The sequence below is a fragment of the Cyanistes caeruleus genome, chromosome 5, assembly GCF_971803275.1.
Source record: "Cyanistes caeruleus chromosome 5, bCyaCae1.hap1.1, whole genome shotgun sequence".
In the NCBI taxonomy this organism is placed as follows: domain Eukaryota; kingdom Metazoa; phylum Chordata; class Aves; order Passeriformes; family Paridae; genus Cyanistes; species Cyanistes caeruleus.
The window spans coordinates 33,537,801-33,554,801 of NC_141705.1; the positions used below are offsets into that span (position 1 = coordinate 33,537,801).

Sequence of the window (17,001 nt, forward strand, 5' to 3'; positions counted from 1 at the left end):
TAGAACTAGTTCAATACTGACCCAGATGAAAGAATGGCATTTGCTGAATCATGAAATTTAAATTCTGTACCTGCTAATTTTTTGGGAAACCTCTTTTATACATCTCCTGATGGATACTACAGATGTGAACAACCATCATAAGACATCACCAATAGCATAAGCTGATTTAAAACATAAAAAGTTTTGCCCTTCAGGATTTTTTTATATTCTGTCCTGCACTGCCTTTGGCATAGGAGCATCAGTGAGTACACAGCAACACCTTTGTCTGCATACAAATAAAGAAACAAAGACTTCAGAAGTGCTGGGACCCAAATATCTTCCAAAGGGTAGAAAAATAACCTGGATCTTCCTCAGTGACAGCAGCTATGCTATGTGTAAGAAGCTACTATTTCCAATAGTCTGTAGAAATCTAGAATTTTCTCTATATAATTATGAAAACAGTGAGGGGCACTGCCAGCAGCCAAGCTGTAATAATTTTTCTTAGTTCCCCTCCGAGTTCACACTCATTACTTTTCAGCACATTTGAGTAAATTCATTTTCGTATTACTGTATTCATTGAAAATAATTTTTAACCACACGAATAATGAAACTACAGCAGAAATATAAGGTGAACTGACCAGTGCAATCGACTCAGTGACTATGCAAATACTTTAATTTTAGGTTACCTCTTCTGACTCAAGGACTACACACTTGTTCTGGAGATGAAATAATTCAATCACTCTGCTGAAACCCTGATAATGCTGAGGATTTTAGGTGGTTCATTATCTTAGAGACTCTACAAAAGCAATACACATTTTATTTCAGAAACAAGATTTGTTGAAACTGTGAGGTAACAGACTCTCAGGCTCTCTTATGACACAATCATTAATATCTCATTAAGCTTTCTTTACTATTTTTCACTTTCTTTTGTATTTACTTGGGGTCACTAAAATAAGCAGCATCTCTGTTTATCATAATTTTTATTTTTTCTTCATTGAAAATGTAATTCTACATAAGTAAAGGACACGATATTCTCTGAGTTGAGAGATATGCTGGCAGATGAAATCTGCTTATAACTGCCAAACAGAAAATTAAGCCTAAACTCAAAACTTCAGCCCTCAAACCAAAACAACTGATGTTCTCAGAGGTTTTTTTTTGAGAAAATTTGTGTGATCATTTTGACAACTTTGAGATTTCTATTACACTTTCATATTTATTTTTGATTCTTTAGAAAAATGTTTTTACATTTGTGGACAAATTGTGCTCTACCTGTTCCTAATTCTGATTTTCTGATTCTGACTATACTCTGCCTGTAAAGCTGTTTGTGCTTGAATCCACTCCTTGGGTAAACATTCATTTACTTCTCATGATGACATTTTAGAACATCCTTAAAAGCTGTTACCTTAAATATAATTAATAAAAAACAACTGCTTAATCGTGTTATGCAATTAAAATGAAATTACTAGAAAAATAAAAAATGCTAGTCGTCTTCTCAGCTTGTTCTCTGGGATTCTTTCATTTGCTTTATGAACATTTACATGTTGTTGTTATTTGGGGAATTTTTGGTTCATTAGTATCAGGATTTGATACATGAAATAGAAACATTTTTTTAAGAACTTTGGTGTGCTTATGAGTAATTTAAATCAGAAAGCAAATTATTTGCTATTCCTTTAACTATATTAAATAGGGGTATTTTACCAACCTTCATCCAGCCATAGCAATTTCCTGTGCAATTTAAAAAAAAAAAAAAAAGGATTTTCTTTCACACTTTTAGAAAGACGATGCCTCCTGAAATTATCATTACAGCTGTGCAGCAACAGTAAGCCACTCTCAAAAACCCCTCAATAAATCTGAATAAAATACCCCAAAATGCAGCATAACAGAAGTTGCATTGTGTACATCAAATCTGAAAGCAGACAGTGAAAGGAATGCCCTGCAAAGGCTTTGGGGTCTATCCAAAACTCCTTTTTTTTTTTTTTTTTTTACTAGCAGACTCTGTACAGAAATTAAGACATGTCCTTTCCAGTCCTTTCTTCCTTCTTTCACTCTATGACAAACTGTTCTCTATCCTCTGATTAGAAAAAAGCTGTGATACCTCTGCAGGTTCCCTACAGCACAGCCTTACTGAAGCCCACAACTGATCCAACAGCATTTGTCATCTCTGCAGTATACTTGCTGTAATTCTCCTCCTCTGGTTTTTCTTTCAAACTAGATCACACAAAGAGTCTTTGAACAAAATAAGGAAAACAAACTACTTTAACTGAGGGAAAATGACACATAGGTATTAAGAGCTATATATAATTAATTGCTTTCCTCAGGCCATGTAAAATGTTGTTTTGCATAAACAGCCTTTGATTTTTTATTTTTTTTTGCTAATAAATTGTATTTCATCTGATCTTTCAACAACCAATTTTTGCTTCTTAAAAACACCAAAAATAACGTTTCTACCAAATATTTTCAAGATGGTTTTATTATGGTTTTGTTAGACTTCTAGATGAATTTTGATTTGAATGATTTATTGATTCTGTAGAATTAAATTGGAGGAAAATTTTCTCTGACATTGAATTATTTATTAATAGATCTATCTTTTATGATAACTCCAGCAACAATTTTACCAGTGGCACAGAATCTAACATAGAATTTACTCTTTATTTGGGAAAGTCATAAAAATAAGAAAATTTGATTCTTGTACAAATAAGCCAACCAAATCAATCCTTAATTCTGAGATTTTAAATAGATCAATTTTGCATCTGCATATAAATCCTCCCTCTCCCATTTCTAACTCAAACATTACTTTGTGATTGTTTGCTCAATTTAAAACTTAAAGGATTTTATAGAGCTCCTTCTCTCAAGCATAATACCAGCAAATTATTTGGTACACCAGCACAATATATTTAAGTAGTCATCTTTCATGCCAAGAGAAGAAAATTGCTAAAATAAAGAAGAAATTGGAGACAATTACCATGGTTTATCAAATAATAAATTCCAGTTCTAACAAATAGTGGGGAAACACTGAAAATAATGTTGTGAGCTCCCTTGGGACTTTTATCTGACTTATTTAATATATTTCCTTTGCTTTAAAATACTACTGTATTGCTTGGTACAAGCTTTTTCACAGCATAACCTGTGTGTGTGTGTATTTATACATGAATGATGGAAAAAGAGTGCATAAACAAGCATATTCTAAATGCCTCCTTCTCACTATAAAAACTGTCAAAATTCAGAAAGAACTGAAAAATACTCCTATCATAATTGGAAAGATGATACTACTTTTTTTTTTTTTTCTTTTGCATTACCAATGTAATGTCTTGTAAAAAGGCAAAGTGAAAAAAAACTGAAGGAATTAATAAATTAATACAAGAGAGAGAATTTGACTCAATTCAGCTTATTTTTCTCTATTATGAGCATTCTGGCTTTCTAGTTAATAATTTCCTGTCTCTCTAAGTTCAGGTCTCACCATATGCTATTACTGTTTAAGAGAAAAAACCTACAACCCAGGTGAACACTGCTCTATGTTGTTTTGTGTGCGGTCTGTGTTTTTTTGAGGAAGACAATTATTTGTATTCTGTAGCAGTGGGGATTACACCAGAGGGCAGAACACAAGTAATGTAATACTGGAAGTAGCCATGTGAAATATCAAGTGGACTATGGCAATTCTGATTAAAATTCAGGTTCAAAACTTTCAGAAATGTGGGATCCATCAGTTTCCTGATATCAGTATATTTAGCTGATTATTTAACTGTCTTAAAAGCAATGACATAATTTTGGAAAATGTAAAGTTAAATATTTCAACACAAATAGGATAATGATTGCTTGAAATTGCACTTAGATTAACGTGTCTATGTTGTACAAGATCACAACTCATAAATTAAATTACTTTAGGTATGTTTTGCAGAACTAGCCATGACACTTCTCATAGGTACTCGTAGGAGTAGACTTCTCATAGGAGACTCTCACAGAACAAAAAAGATGAACGCAGATAGTCTTTTTTCTTGAAAGATGTATTACTTTAAATAGGAACTTTAGATATACAGGAAAAAAACAATAAGACATTAATATGACTACCAAAAAGACAATTTAATTTCAATTTTATGCTACTATTACAATTAACACACATGTAACACCATGTAACACATGCAACACCAAGACCTTTAAGTCAATCCATCAAGCCCATCTCAATGTATAATTAAAGCACTCTTCTAATTAGTTACTTATAAAATATAACTCTTTCCTTAAGAATGGTCATGAGTATGTTTTGCATCCCATTTTTGCATCCCTGTCACAGGTCTGGCTTTAGCTGTGTGAGAAATTAGCAGTTTTTCCCCATGAATTGCCTCTTAAGACAATTCTTCAATATATGCCTGATGCCTGCCTTACAATTAAGAGTACCTAGAAATAGAAAATCTAATGCTTAATTACGACAAGCAGAACCAAGTGTATTCCACAAATTGAAAAGAAACACTGTTGTATTGCTGAGCCACCTTCCAAATGGCAACTTTGTAATATTATTTAACATCAACAAAGTTATTTTACTTTAATTTGAACATCACTGCAGCTGGGAAAGAAAAAACCAAAACAACAAATTAGGAAGAAAAAAATAGAAAAAATATATAAATGAATAAAATAAATAAATATAATATCATATATATATATAAAAATCTAAAATATAAACAAAATATAACTAATTACTGTCTGAAAATTTTCCTCCATTAGACCTGCAGCCTTCATTTCACTTCATGAAATACAACTTTAGTGACTACATATGGCTTGTAACATAAATTAAATTATTTGTATATGTTATTTGTCTTTAGAATTACATATTCTATTTCTAAACCTATTGTGGAACTATGATAGGTGGTCAGACGCATTTGTAATATACTTTAAAGAGGAATTCAATTTAGTCTAAAAATAAAGAAAATAATGTCTATATTTACCAATGTAATCTATATATATATAAGACTCATTTCACCTAATGCTCCCATAGTACAAGAGTAAATGATCCCCAGCGCAGTTATGGAAAAGAATTCTAGGCTTACCTCACAGATAAGTAACAGTAACTAAACTAACCAGAAAAATCACTAACTTTTTTCAAAGGCTTAAAATATGTTTCAGCTTTAAAAGAGCCCCCAAATGTTTAAAAGCAAAGAAACTTAAAACACTGAATTAGAATTTATGAAGGAGAAATAGGAACAGGAATGCTTCTGCCTGAGGTGCAAAGACCACATCAGATGCAAAGGACTAAGAAAGAAAACTGCTGGGTTTTGAATTCCTCTAAAGAGAGAATTCTAACAAAGCAGAGGCTTTGCTCTGTTTCCCATAGGTTGTAGGTTTAGAAAAAAGTGGTAAAAGAGGGAAGAATCACTGTTCCTTATGACAGACAACAAGGACTTAATATGCCTTCTCATTATTCCATATGCCACTATGATTTTCAAATTTCTTCTCTCCAACTTTAACAGCAAATCAAATTGAGGAGTTTATGGTAACTCCAATTGTGTTCACTTAAAATATTTTCTTTCATCCCAGTTCTGACCTCTGGAGATTTTAACAGACACTGTTATATCCCATCCAAGTGTAGTCTTTAAACTGAAGTAAATATTTCAGAACTGAGAGTTTAATTTTAGTTTACAGCTCCTTAATTAAAAAAAAAAATACTACATGGTAAGACTGTGAAGATGTATTAAGCTATATGAACTATATGTCAAGAGAGATTGCATGCATACCTGCATTTCTGAACAGGCTTTAACAGTGCTTAATTAGTTTGAAAAAACAGCTTATACAAAAACCAGTTGTATCAGCAGCACTTATTCCACTGGTGGATTTAAAAACATAATGAATACAATGTTTTTAGAAGACAAAAAATCTTCATATGGGTCACTCATTTTGCAATAAAATTTCAACTACCTCTCCTTACATTTGGACTTCTGCATTATGACATAAGCAATACAGCAACAACAGTTTGCTTACACGTTGTATTATTATGGTCTATGCAGATTACTTCTACTTTAGTTACAAAACCAGCTGGGAGGGAACAAGAAAAGACCTGAGACTTGAGAGGCATCATTTCACAGAAAGATGATATGAATTTTGGAGAAAAGCACACAAAATTCCAGTTATGAAAAAAATCTACCACCAGATAATACATTAACCGAACAGAGTTAAAGCCCTCCCCAAGCTCCAATTCTTCTCATTCTTTTACTGAGGGAAAGCAACATATTTCTGGCTCTCAGCTATGAAGAAAAGGGATGGCAGCTGCACATACAAAAAAACAGTGGAACCTATGTGAGTATTCCATCTTCCTGCCATCCACTATTCTTTGCTACTTTGTAATGTGATGAATACAATTTCAACACCTGAAGCACACACTCCAGCAAGATTTCCCTAACAGAGAGAGAAACTTTGGAAGAAATAAAACAGTGACAGACACATGTAAAACTGTGACAAATATTAGGCATTTCTCTGAAGGGGATGCACTTTAAAAATACCAGAAAAAAGGGAAACGCCGTATCCACACATAAGAAGAGAAGAAAGGATGACCCTGGGAACTACCAAGGTGTTAACCCTACTTTGGAAAAATTTATTTCCCCTCTAGGAGAAAAAAAAAAAATCTTTACTGTGAGGGTGGTGAGGCATTGGAATAGGTTTCCCAGGTAGGTTGTGGATACACCATCCCTGGAGGTGTTCAAGGCTAGGTTGGATTGGGCCCTAAGCAAACTGTTCTAGCTGAAGGCATCCCTGCCCACAGCAGGGAGGTTGGAATTAGATGATCTTCAAAGTCCCCATCCAACATTTCCGTGATTCTGTGTCCTGAATCACACTTCTGGTAGGGTCTAAAAACACCTGTTCTCATCTGTGCAACTTGGTTTGTGTTCTTCCTGGCTCTAGAAGGATATGGGTCAATCAGAGATTATCTTTCTCTGTCACCTGATCCAAGAATCAAATGCACATGCACGCGATCTGCAGATCAGGCCCTCTCCAGGAGGCAGTACCATGGTATATCAGACCAGGCATATAAGAGGAGAAGGATTTTGCTTGACATTGAAATCCTGTCATTACCTGTACACAGGGAAATGATGACTGACTGATGGATGATTGACTTAACAGTACTTTTTGAGCACAGGCCCAGATAATAAATGTGATTGTAGGATAAAGAACAGAAGAAGAGGCACAACTACTGGTAAAGGAGACTGTCATATCAGTCCTTGCATGATAATCCAGTGCCAGTGGAAATCAGGATGATTCTATTTTGCATCTCATTATCTCCAGCTTAGTCAGATGAAACTGTATCAAGAGGATTGCCTCATTTCTTACAGTGACTGCACGGCCCTGGAAAGCTCCATTCTTATAGTAAGAGGTAGAGAAGGGAAAAAGAAAGCAGGTATCTTCTCAGACCTGATCCTTTTCTAGAAGCTCTGATAGCCCTTCATGGCATCAGGACATGAGTGATCAATGTAATTTGGCTGCAGTAGAGCAGCTGTCTGGTTCTGAAGTCAGATGAGAGCTCTAGAGCTGATCCCCTTGCCCAAGGCTTGAACCACAGGCAGGATTTTGGACATGAGTTGTTGAGGCAGCACAAACACCCACAAAATAAGCTGAAGTGGGATGATTTGTCCCAGAGAGCACAAGGTGAAAAAAACCTTTATAGAAGTCACCAAATACTACGGACGAAGAAAAGATAGTGAAAGAAGTAGGACTTATTCTGTCTCAGTAGAGTAGGCAAACAGTGAGGTAGGAGCTGAAGTGATCCATTTTGCACACCAAACCCTTAGCAAACAGAGGAGAGGTTAGAGAGACCCCTGTGGATACTGAAATAGAAATCTTCCTTCTTTGAAACTGTGAGGCATAAACATTCGCCTCTGTAGGAATGTATACATGACTTCCTGAAAGAAAATGCAGTATATATCTGTACATCTGTGTTCTCACAAACATATACACATATGAGATCCAAAATATATCTTGTTCTGTTAAGTTTCTAGAAATATTAAGACATAAGATCCAACCAAGTCAAAAGACTCCCCCAAATTTCACAACATATTAAAAAAAAATATATCATCTCTAACTACAAAGAGGAAGAAATAAGATTATTCTATGAAGTGGGTTCTTTTAGCATTACAAGAGAATGGTAGCTCATCAGCACATTAGCTGTGAGCAAATGTTCATTTGCCTTGCCTTGAAAGTGTTTATAAACCATGACAGAACATTTTACTACTAAATTATAAGTGCCTTAAAAGTAAAATAAAACTTCAATCAATTTACTGATTTGTACACTTAATACCTATTTATTCATAATTCGTATACTATCAAGTTTTTTAAGATATATAATAGCACTTATGCTTCCTTGTCAAAATTAACTAAGCAGTCCTTTCTCTTTTAATTTTTAAAGAACACACATCTGTGTAGACTCACATGAAAACTGACTGTACAGGACACAAGAGGAACTGCCACACAAAGGATGACACAACAAGGCTTCTACTATATATTTTATTTTCAGAAATAAGTAGATTTTAGACTAAGCCCTAGTCCTTCACCTTTCAGGAATTTGATGAAATCTATGCTAAAAATCACTCCTAAAATTGTTTATTTGCTACTATATTCTTTATCAAGACTAACAGACTGCCAGCATAGCTGATGAAACACAGTATCAAGAACTTGAGGCACCTGAATCACCATGCCATAAAATAGAAATTGTTTAAAGTAAGAATGCTGTTTTAATTACACTTTCAAAAAATGTATAATAAACCTGATTAGTCCTCAGTGGAAAAGAGTGAAATTTGTGTGCCATAGTGGGGATATTGCTAGAGCACAAGGCTTATGAGGAGTAGCTGAGGGAGCTGAGGCTGTTCAGCCTGGAGAAAAGGAGGCTGAGAGGAGATCTTATTGCTCTCTACTACTACCCAAAAAGAAATCGTAACAATCTGGGGGGTCAGTGTCTTCTCCCAGTAATCAGGACACAAGGAAATGGCTTCAACTTGCACCAGGGGAGGTTTAGATTGGCTTTTAGGAAAAATTTGTTCACTAAAAGGGTTGTCAAGCATTGGAACAGAATGCCCAGGTGGAGTCACTGTCCCTGGAAGTGCTCAGAAAACATCTAGATGTAGTGCTTAGAAACATGGTTTAGTGGTGAAGATGGCAGGGCTGGGTTAACAGTTGGGCCTGATAAGGTGAGAGATTTTTTCCAACCCTGACAATTCTATGATTTTTATGATTAATTCCTAATGTTTTTGCCACTGCAAGGAAGTGCAGAGTTTATATTGGGCATACAGTAAGTTTTGGAACATAAAGATAAACCTGTATGAACAGATTGTTATTGTTATGGGATACAGGACAGATGGAGTGGCAATCTGGCATAGGGTTGAGACTCATAAAACTTTTTTTCCCCTCCTTATGACCCTGCTGTCACTCACCTGCAAACAGCTGCCACCGTGGGCAGGGCATGGAGAACTTTCCAGAAGGGCAGGCAGAGAGGCCAGAGCAGTCACAGCCAGGTGCCCGGTATTCAGTCCCTGGCTGGTAACCGGGGGCCCCCAGAGGCCCGGCATGACTGGAGGGACAGGCCACTGAGCGCTGAGGGCATCGGCCTAGGCGCGACAACTGACCTCTTAAATCTTCAGTGTACCTAACAGCCTCTCACTAACACCAGGCTCAAAGAGCTTCATCTGGAGGCTTAATGGCCCACAAGTCAATTCCTTAACTTAATAAAACAGGAGAGAGCCATAGGCCTTAGACTACAGGGCAGTCCCTGTCAGGATGCTGTGAGCAGTCAGGTGGCTGGGCCCTCTGGCTGGCCGGGGAGCGCTGCCGTGTAAGCTGACAGGAAAGAAGACAGGTTGCCACTTGAAGCTTCCTACCTTTCAGCAGAAATGTATAGGAACTGACATGCCTCCTCCAAGTGTTTCATTTCTGATGAACGAGCGCGCGCATACCAAAGAATGACGCTTCACTGAAAGCTGACTTCCTTGAAGTGTAAAATGTCATATGGAAACAGAGATGTATCAGCTGGGCAACAATATGAATATGAAGCACATAAAAAACTTAGAAATAATTTGGAACTTTTTTTTTTTTTTTAATAGAAAAAAATTTAGGTCAGAAAGTCAGGTGACAACCTACTTTCTGACTATTATTTTTCCATTAGAAAATATAATTTGATTACTGTCCTCCCCTAACTCTTGTTTTGTGTCACAGAAACACAGAGGGGCTATTCCTATCAAGTCTAAAGTATGTGTCTGGGGTTTTTTTCATGAAAGACAAGAAGAGAAGAATGTAAGGGCAAAAGCAGATTGACATTTAAACCATATTTGCAATAGTGCATGCCAAGAAATGGTGAAGGAAAAAGTGAGCAAAAGCCAGAAATGAGATTTTTTTTTAAGAGAAGTTCAGAAAATATAGTGGCAATATGTTCTAATTGCTATTACATTGTTCAAACTAAGAGCAAATGCTATGAAGTAGGGCAAGTCAAGAAAAACATAACAGAGAATAAAAAATGCAATGGTCATTCAGTTAAGGGCAATAAATTGCATCTCTGAAAACTCGTCTGTATCACTCTAATACAAGGTGAAATTTTACACTACAGACTTATCTTCTATGCTCCTTCGCTCTTAATCTCAGAATACCATATTTTTTGAAGGTTTGCATTTTGGTTTATGTTGGCTGAGCTAGATATGCACATGACTATTACAAATAGAAGCAAAGGGTTATTTATTTATAGTAATTTAATTCTCATGCATGTAATTTTAAATATGAATAATTCTTAAAATACCTAAACCTGGAATACCTAAGCTGAAGCCAATCTTCTAAAGCAGGAAAAACAGAGAATATGCATAATCAAGCTGAAAGTGCATCAGTATCAGTGAGATCTTTGTGGAGAGTATCTGTGTTGCTTCTATAGTGATATGATTGTTCTACTTCCAAATATTTTACAGGAATAGATGAATTTAAAAACATGATTATTTATGCAGGTAATTTTCTTTGTGTTAACTGTACCAATAATTAAACAAATTTTAGAATAGAATCAGTATCTCTTTTAGCTTTAGTTCTAATATGACAAAATGACAATAGCAGAAATTAAATTCACACATCGAACAAAGCCTGTTTCATGGTTTCTGCACAAAGTTACTTAATGTGAAATAAATTCACTTACATATTAATGAATACATAAAACTGATTGCAGAAGTATTATGACTGTACATGTTGAGTATTACACTGGCACACTCATCACATCATTCACTCACTGAAAATGGCATATTTGCAAATATTCCTGCAGTTTTATATTCTATATGATAAGTCTATTTATCATTCATTTCTTCTGAGATCTATGGCTCTAATATATATTTGACACAATTGATTTCTATACAGCCTATTTTTCTAGAATTTGTTATTTTTTTTAAATTTAAGATGGGCAAGACCAAATTTTAAATCTTACCGAATTTAAATAAAATGTCTTTATGATATTTGACACAGATGCCACAGGATGTAAAAGTGAAAAAAACCCCAAAAATGTAGGATTTTCCTCTGCCACAAAGCTTTCCTTTTAGTTTTCTTACTTTTTTTCCAGACTAGTTTTTACACATTAAACATGCAATACATTAGATGGGAGACATCTTTTTTTGTATATGTTTGTTTTTTTAATGTCTAAATCATTACGACTGCACTCCTATATAGATACTATTTTTATCCTTGTTTTTTTTTCATTAACGTTTAGTTGACATCCAAATCCAACCCATATTGCATAAAAGCAAATTCTTTATCAAAGAGAATTAAAAAAAAAAAAATCTATTCAGAATTGGGAAACCTCATCCATAATTTATTCTTGAAATTAGACAAGAAACATCTCATAAGTTAGTTGTAAACCAAACTGAAAACAAATTCTATAATCATTATTTTTCTGTGTTTTAGAAAAGGGCATTTTGGCATTCCTCTGACCAACCATATATTCTTGCTAATAAGGACAGTACAGCCTTAATGATCTGAAACTCGTTTATCTGGGAGACATAAGATTCAGTCACACAAATGAATTGTTGATAAACTAGGGTCATTGAGCAAAAGATCCTGCAGAGTCTGTAAGCTCCACAGGATGGAAACTCTCTCCTGCAGAGTCTTTCTTCTGAGAAACAAGTAAACTCTGCAGGCTCAGACATTTCTGTACACAATATTTTAAACACAATAAAACAGATGTATTGAAGCAGTCCCGACACACACCAGAGTTTGAGATAACTATGTTTGGTTATCACAGCTATACAGTCACATGTGTGTTGTGGTTGATTTGTTGACTTTATTTCTAAATTAGTGCTGCTAGTTCATTTTTAGATTTCATTTTACATTTCTTTAAGGATCCTTCCTGGCTTTTTTCCCCATTTTTACTTAGACTAGACTAAAAGACAAAAATCTAGAATAACTTCTATTATGAAATGCTTTACTTCAAGAGGTAAATAGAGGCATGGATCTGTTACCAAGTCAGAATTTGTCTGCATTCCCTACTGACTTCTCTGTATGTTCACAATTTTTATACAAGGGCAGCAAAAAACCACTTCACCTACAATAAGCAGAAAGCAGCAGCGTCTGCAAATGGCTGAAAATGCTCTAGTAACATAAACCATATATTACATTAGGGTACAATAAAAAATAGTTCTATCTTAATATGAATTATTTTCCTATAATTTCAAAGTATTTAGTTTTTAGAGGAAATAGAAGAATTTTCCTGCAGGGATGTCTGAAAGTAGAGACATCTACTATTCTAATACCCTATAATAACCAAGGTAAGTGAGATTTAACAACTCTGCAGGACTTAAGTTTATATCCTGCTTGGAAATTATAAAGTAGAGTTGCAGACAGCCCTGTCTTTTTCCTGCAGCTCCTGTGAAAGTGTTGTGATTTTTATTACATACTGAGCCTTTTAACCACAACACAATGAATTTCCGATTTTGTTGATCATGCATTTTAAGAATTTAGGAGTACCAAAATCATAAAGGACATATTTTGAGAGATTTAAATCAGAAGCTACTCACTGAGAAGCAAGAAGAAATAACTAAGGATGTTTTGCACATGCAGATTAATTAAAAGTGGCTTAAGGTAGAAAATATTTCAATTAAAACAGAAACTGTAAATTTTAGAGTATTTCTTGGCAAAATCTCTGCTCTTTGCAGCTGACCTATTAATTCACATAAGTAGGAAAGAAAAACCTCCCATGAAATTTCAGAAATAACTGATTTTTATATTTTTTTAACAAATTACAGTATTTCAGTGTGTCACAGAAGAAGCTAAGGTGATCTAACCTATTTTAGAAGTGCCTGAGAGTAAGTTTTCTGCCCAGCTATTCAGCTGCCATTTCAGGCAGCCTGCAGAAAGCAGGTGTGGCTTTGTCCTTACTCAGTCAGACTTCTCGTATTCCATTTTACAGAATGGAATTTCAAATGGAATTTCAATTACAAATGGAATTTCAGCTGTGAAACCTGTTACTTTAGTATAGGCCATTCTCTTTATCGTTTTTACTGGACCAGTACCTCAGATTCCTCCCAGGCATTTTGCACATGAAGAGACAACAAATGGAAAAAGAAGGGTGACAACTCAGCTGACAGGCTGGTGCAGCACTCTGGCCACAGAAAATGCTGGCAGTGACAGAAGGGAGGGGGAATTCAGACGTACTTGAGGCAGACATGAAGAGTGATGGTAGGCTGAGTAGCTGAGCTGGGTAAGGGCAGAAGTCATGTGGAGGTGGAGCAGACTATGCTGATTTGGAATTTGGGGATAGGAATAAATAACTAGGCAGATAAATAACTATGCTAGGCAAAGCACAGGAGGCTAAGGAGAAGAAAGAACAAAGCAAAACTGACAGTTCTAAATGCGTTTAGATGAGTCAGCAGCACTGATTGTCACACATGCACACAAGCACATGCAGACAAACACATCTATACTGCAGTGACATTTTTTAAAGACAGAAATTTTTTGGTCAATCTCCCGTTGGATTTTGGAACACTTCAACTGACAACATTACAGCTACTCCTCTATCAAGGAAGACTTCTATCTGGAGCATTTTATCTGAAAATCCATAACTGTATATAGTGTATACTAGGACAAAAGTGGCCCTAGCTTTAAAACAGTTTTTAATAGCGATAAAGCTAAAGATTGGGAGAAAAGACTACTTTTACAATTCTGTAGTGTTATAATTTTTTTTTTTTTTTAGTAAGGGGATAAAATAAAAACAATACCGAGACTCAATTCCAACTGAATTCTTAAAGGACATATAAACTGAATGTAATTTTTTTGGTAATACTTTTCCTTTAGACTATTTGCAAATACCTGAAAATGAAGAAAATAAACTACTTATTATTCAGTATATTTAAACAAATTATATTAAACAAATTTATACTACAAAATATACGAAAAAATTAGAATTACAGAAAAGATTCACCTCTTCTAATAATGGCAGCAACACAAGGAGCTATAAAGAAACTATTCTGAGACAGTATAAACCAGTGTTGTTCCCAAGCAGCTGAGTCTTTGGGATGAAACCAGTGGGAGTTACACTATTTACTTTAATGGAGCTATGATTTCACTCCTTTTTCATAGTAGTTGTTTTCTAAATTGCTACTTGTATTCACTTATCAATTTTCTTTAAGTAGCACAGTATTTACAACAGCAGCATGTAGTAGCATGAATTGGGTTAGCTGCACTCTTGTGTTCTGGACTGCACTTGCAGTTAACACACCAGTGCCACATAACCATATGTAATCATATGGTGGTAGAGACAGCAATTTTTAAACATGCTTTCTCTCTGAAAAGAAGTCCTCTAATGTCCTATAGACTTATGGATCTTCTGCTGGCCCAGAGTCACTGGTGGAAGAAAATAATGAATTTCTACCTCAACTGCATCCAAATCTAGTGAGAAGCAAGAGCATTTGGACAGGAAGTCATTAAAGAGTGCCTTAAAAAGACACACTGTTAGCAGAACTTGGCTCATAGGTTTTGTTTTAAGAAGAAGGGAATACAGACACTAAGCCTTAAGAGTCTTAACCCCTAACTACAATGTATGTCATTGCTATTTGTAAAAATTGTTTACCTGAAGCCTGAGCAATTGGTCTTGAAGCAACTGAGTATATTTAAAACATCTCCCTTTCCCATCAGACCTGCTAATTACATTTTCAGTTTATCTCTTACATTTTACTGAGAATGTCTCTGTATAGCTGATTTCCTCTGTATTAAAAAAAAAAAAAAAAGAAAAGTGTTTACTATGATAATAGATATGATGAGCAATTCATAGAATCATTTAGGTTGGAAAATACTTCTAAAATCACCAAATCTAAACATTAACCCAGCACTGCCAAGCTCATAACTAAACCATATCCCTAAGCAGCCCATCTACGCATCTTTTACATACCTCTAGGGATGGTGACTCCACCACTTCCTTGGGAAGCCTGTTCCAATGGCTGAAAGCTGTTTTGATGAAAACACTTTTCCTAGTATCCAAATTAAACTTTTCATGGGACAACTGGAGGCCATTTCTTGTTCAATCCCTTGTTGCTTGTGAGAATAGACCTACTTCACTATAATCTTTTTTCACGTCATTAAAGAGAATGATGAGGTAAACTGAGCTGAACAATCCCAGCTCCCTCAGCCACTCCTCATCACACATGTGCTTTAAACCCTTCACAAATTGTGTGGTTGCTCTTTGGATATGCTCTAACACATCTGAATTAGGAACTCATAGTGATCAATTTACAAGCGTCTATATTTATGCAGATTACTAATTTTTGCTTTGGATTATAAATTATTGATCAAAATTTTAAAGAATGTAATGTTGCAGTCTTAGGCAAAAGAGTGAAACACATAGAAGAATGTAAACCAGGGAGCGTATTTTGTAGAAATTTGGATGTTGTCTAGATCAGAAGTGATGAACTACTAGCATCTCTGCAAAGTTTGGTAGTGGCAGAGATTTGCACTGGTGCTGACAATGCTTTATAAAATTAATTTGCTACTGCTCTCAGGAACGATTTGTTCCAAATGACCTTTACTGCTGAAGAAGAAGACAAAGAAAGGACATGGGATAAAAATGTGGAAATGAAAACTAAGGTCAAATAAAACCTGCTGAGCATCACACTTTCAAGTCAGTGATAGGCTTTGTAGAGATCACTCCATGACCACATGAATATATAGGATTGGATGGGCCTTGTAATTGGTCTAGCATGTAGCCTGCAAATTTCTTAAAGCAGATGCTCAAGTAGATTTACATGCAATGAAAGTTTTACATAAAAATTCATCATCTCCCTACAGTCTTTCTGTTGAAACTTAAATATATATTATAAGATGTGAGATGATAAGAGGTTATTTCTCTTTTACCTAAATGGTTTGTGCATAAGAGGTAAAATTTCCCTTTTACCTAAATGGTTTGTGCATGCAAATTTTAAACAAATGTAAGAACACTGGCACTCATTCCTAAACAATCTTCCAGTCCATTGCAGTAAAAGCAACATAATATAGATTAAGTACTTATTTTTTCAGATTATACCTAATAACCTCTAAAGTAATTTTCAGTCACAGTTCACTGGAGTTAATTTTAAAGCACAATATTATAGGCAAGGTGTCTTCACAATTAACTAGGCATTAAATACAAATGTAGTCTGATATATATTGAGTAAAATATATGCAAGTAAACTCTTGCAGGCAAATGAGAATGGGCTTATTAAAAATTAAAAATGAACTCTCTGTGTAGGTGTACACTCAGCAATGCACAATATTACATCCCAGTTGATATAGCAGAGCAGATACATTTCAACAAAGTTTATGTCACTCTGAAAAATATTCAATTAGAAGTTTTTTTTTGAACAGCAACATTTAAAGAATTTTTACAAATTGGTCATCTCTGGGCATAGTTTACAGAAATTTTTAATATAGTAATTTATTTTTGGAAAGATGCAGGAAAATAATTTCAGATAATAGTTGGATAATTTCTGGGAAAAAAAGGAAAATGGACAGAAAGTCATCCTTTGAGCTCTTATATTTCTTTCATATCCTTTCATCACTAGCAGCTTTACT

General features: G+C 34.9%; 1 protein-coding gene across 15 annotated transcripts in view; it reads right to left on the reverse strand.

The window, feature by feature from the left end:
* TENM3 (teneurin transmembrane protein 3) overlaps positions 1–9,842 on the reverse strand; it is an 843,796-nt gene extending 833,954 nt beyond the window's left edge. For 9 of the 15 annotated variants that reach the window (XM_086889907.1, XM_086889901.1, XM_086889900.1 and 6 more), the window contains exon 1: positions 9,381–9,782. The gene's annotated coding sequence lies outside the window, so the exon portion shown is untranslated. Of the gene's footprint in view, positions 1–9,380 lie in introns of all 15 variants that reach the window. The other 6 variants (XM_086889909.1, XM_086889904.1, XM_086889894.1 and 3 more) reach the window with 3 other exon arrangements.
* Between the last annotated feature and the right edge of the window lie 7,159 nt (positions 9,843–17,001).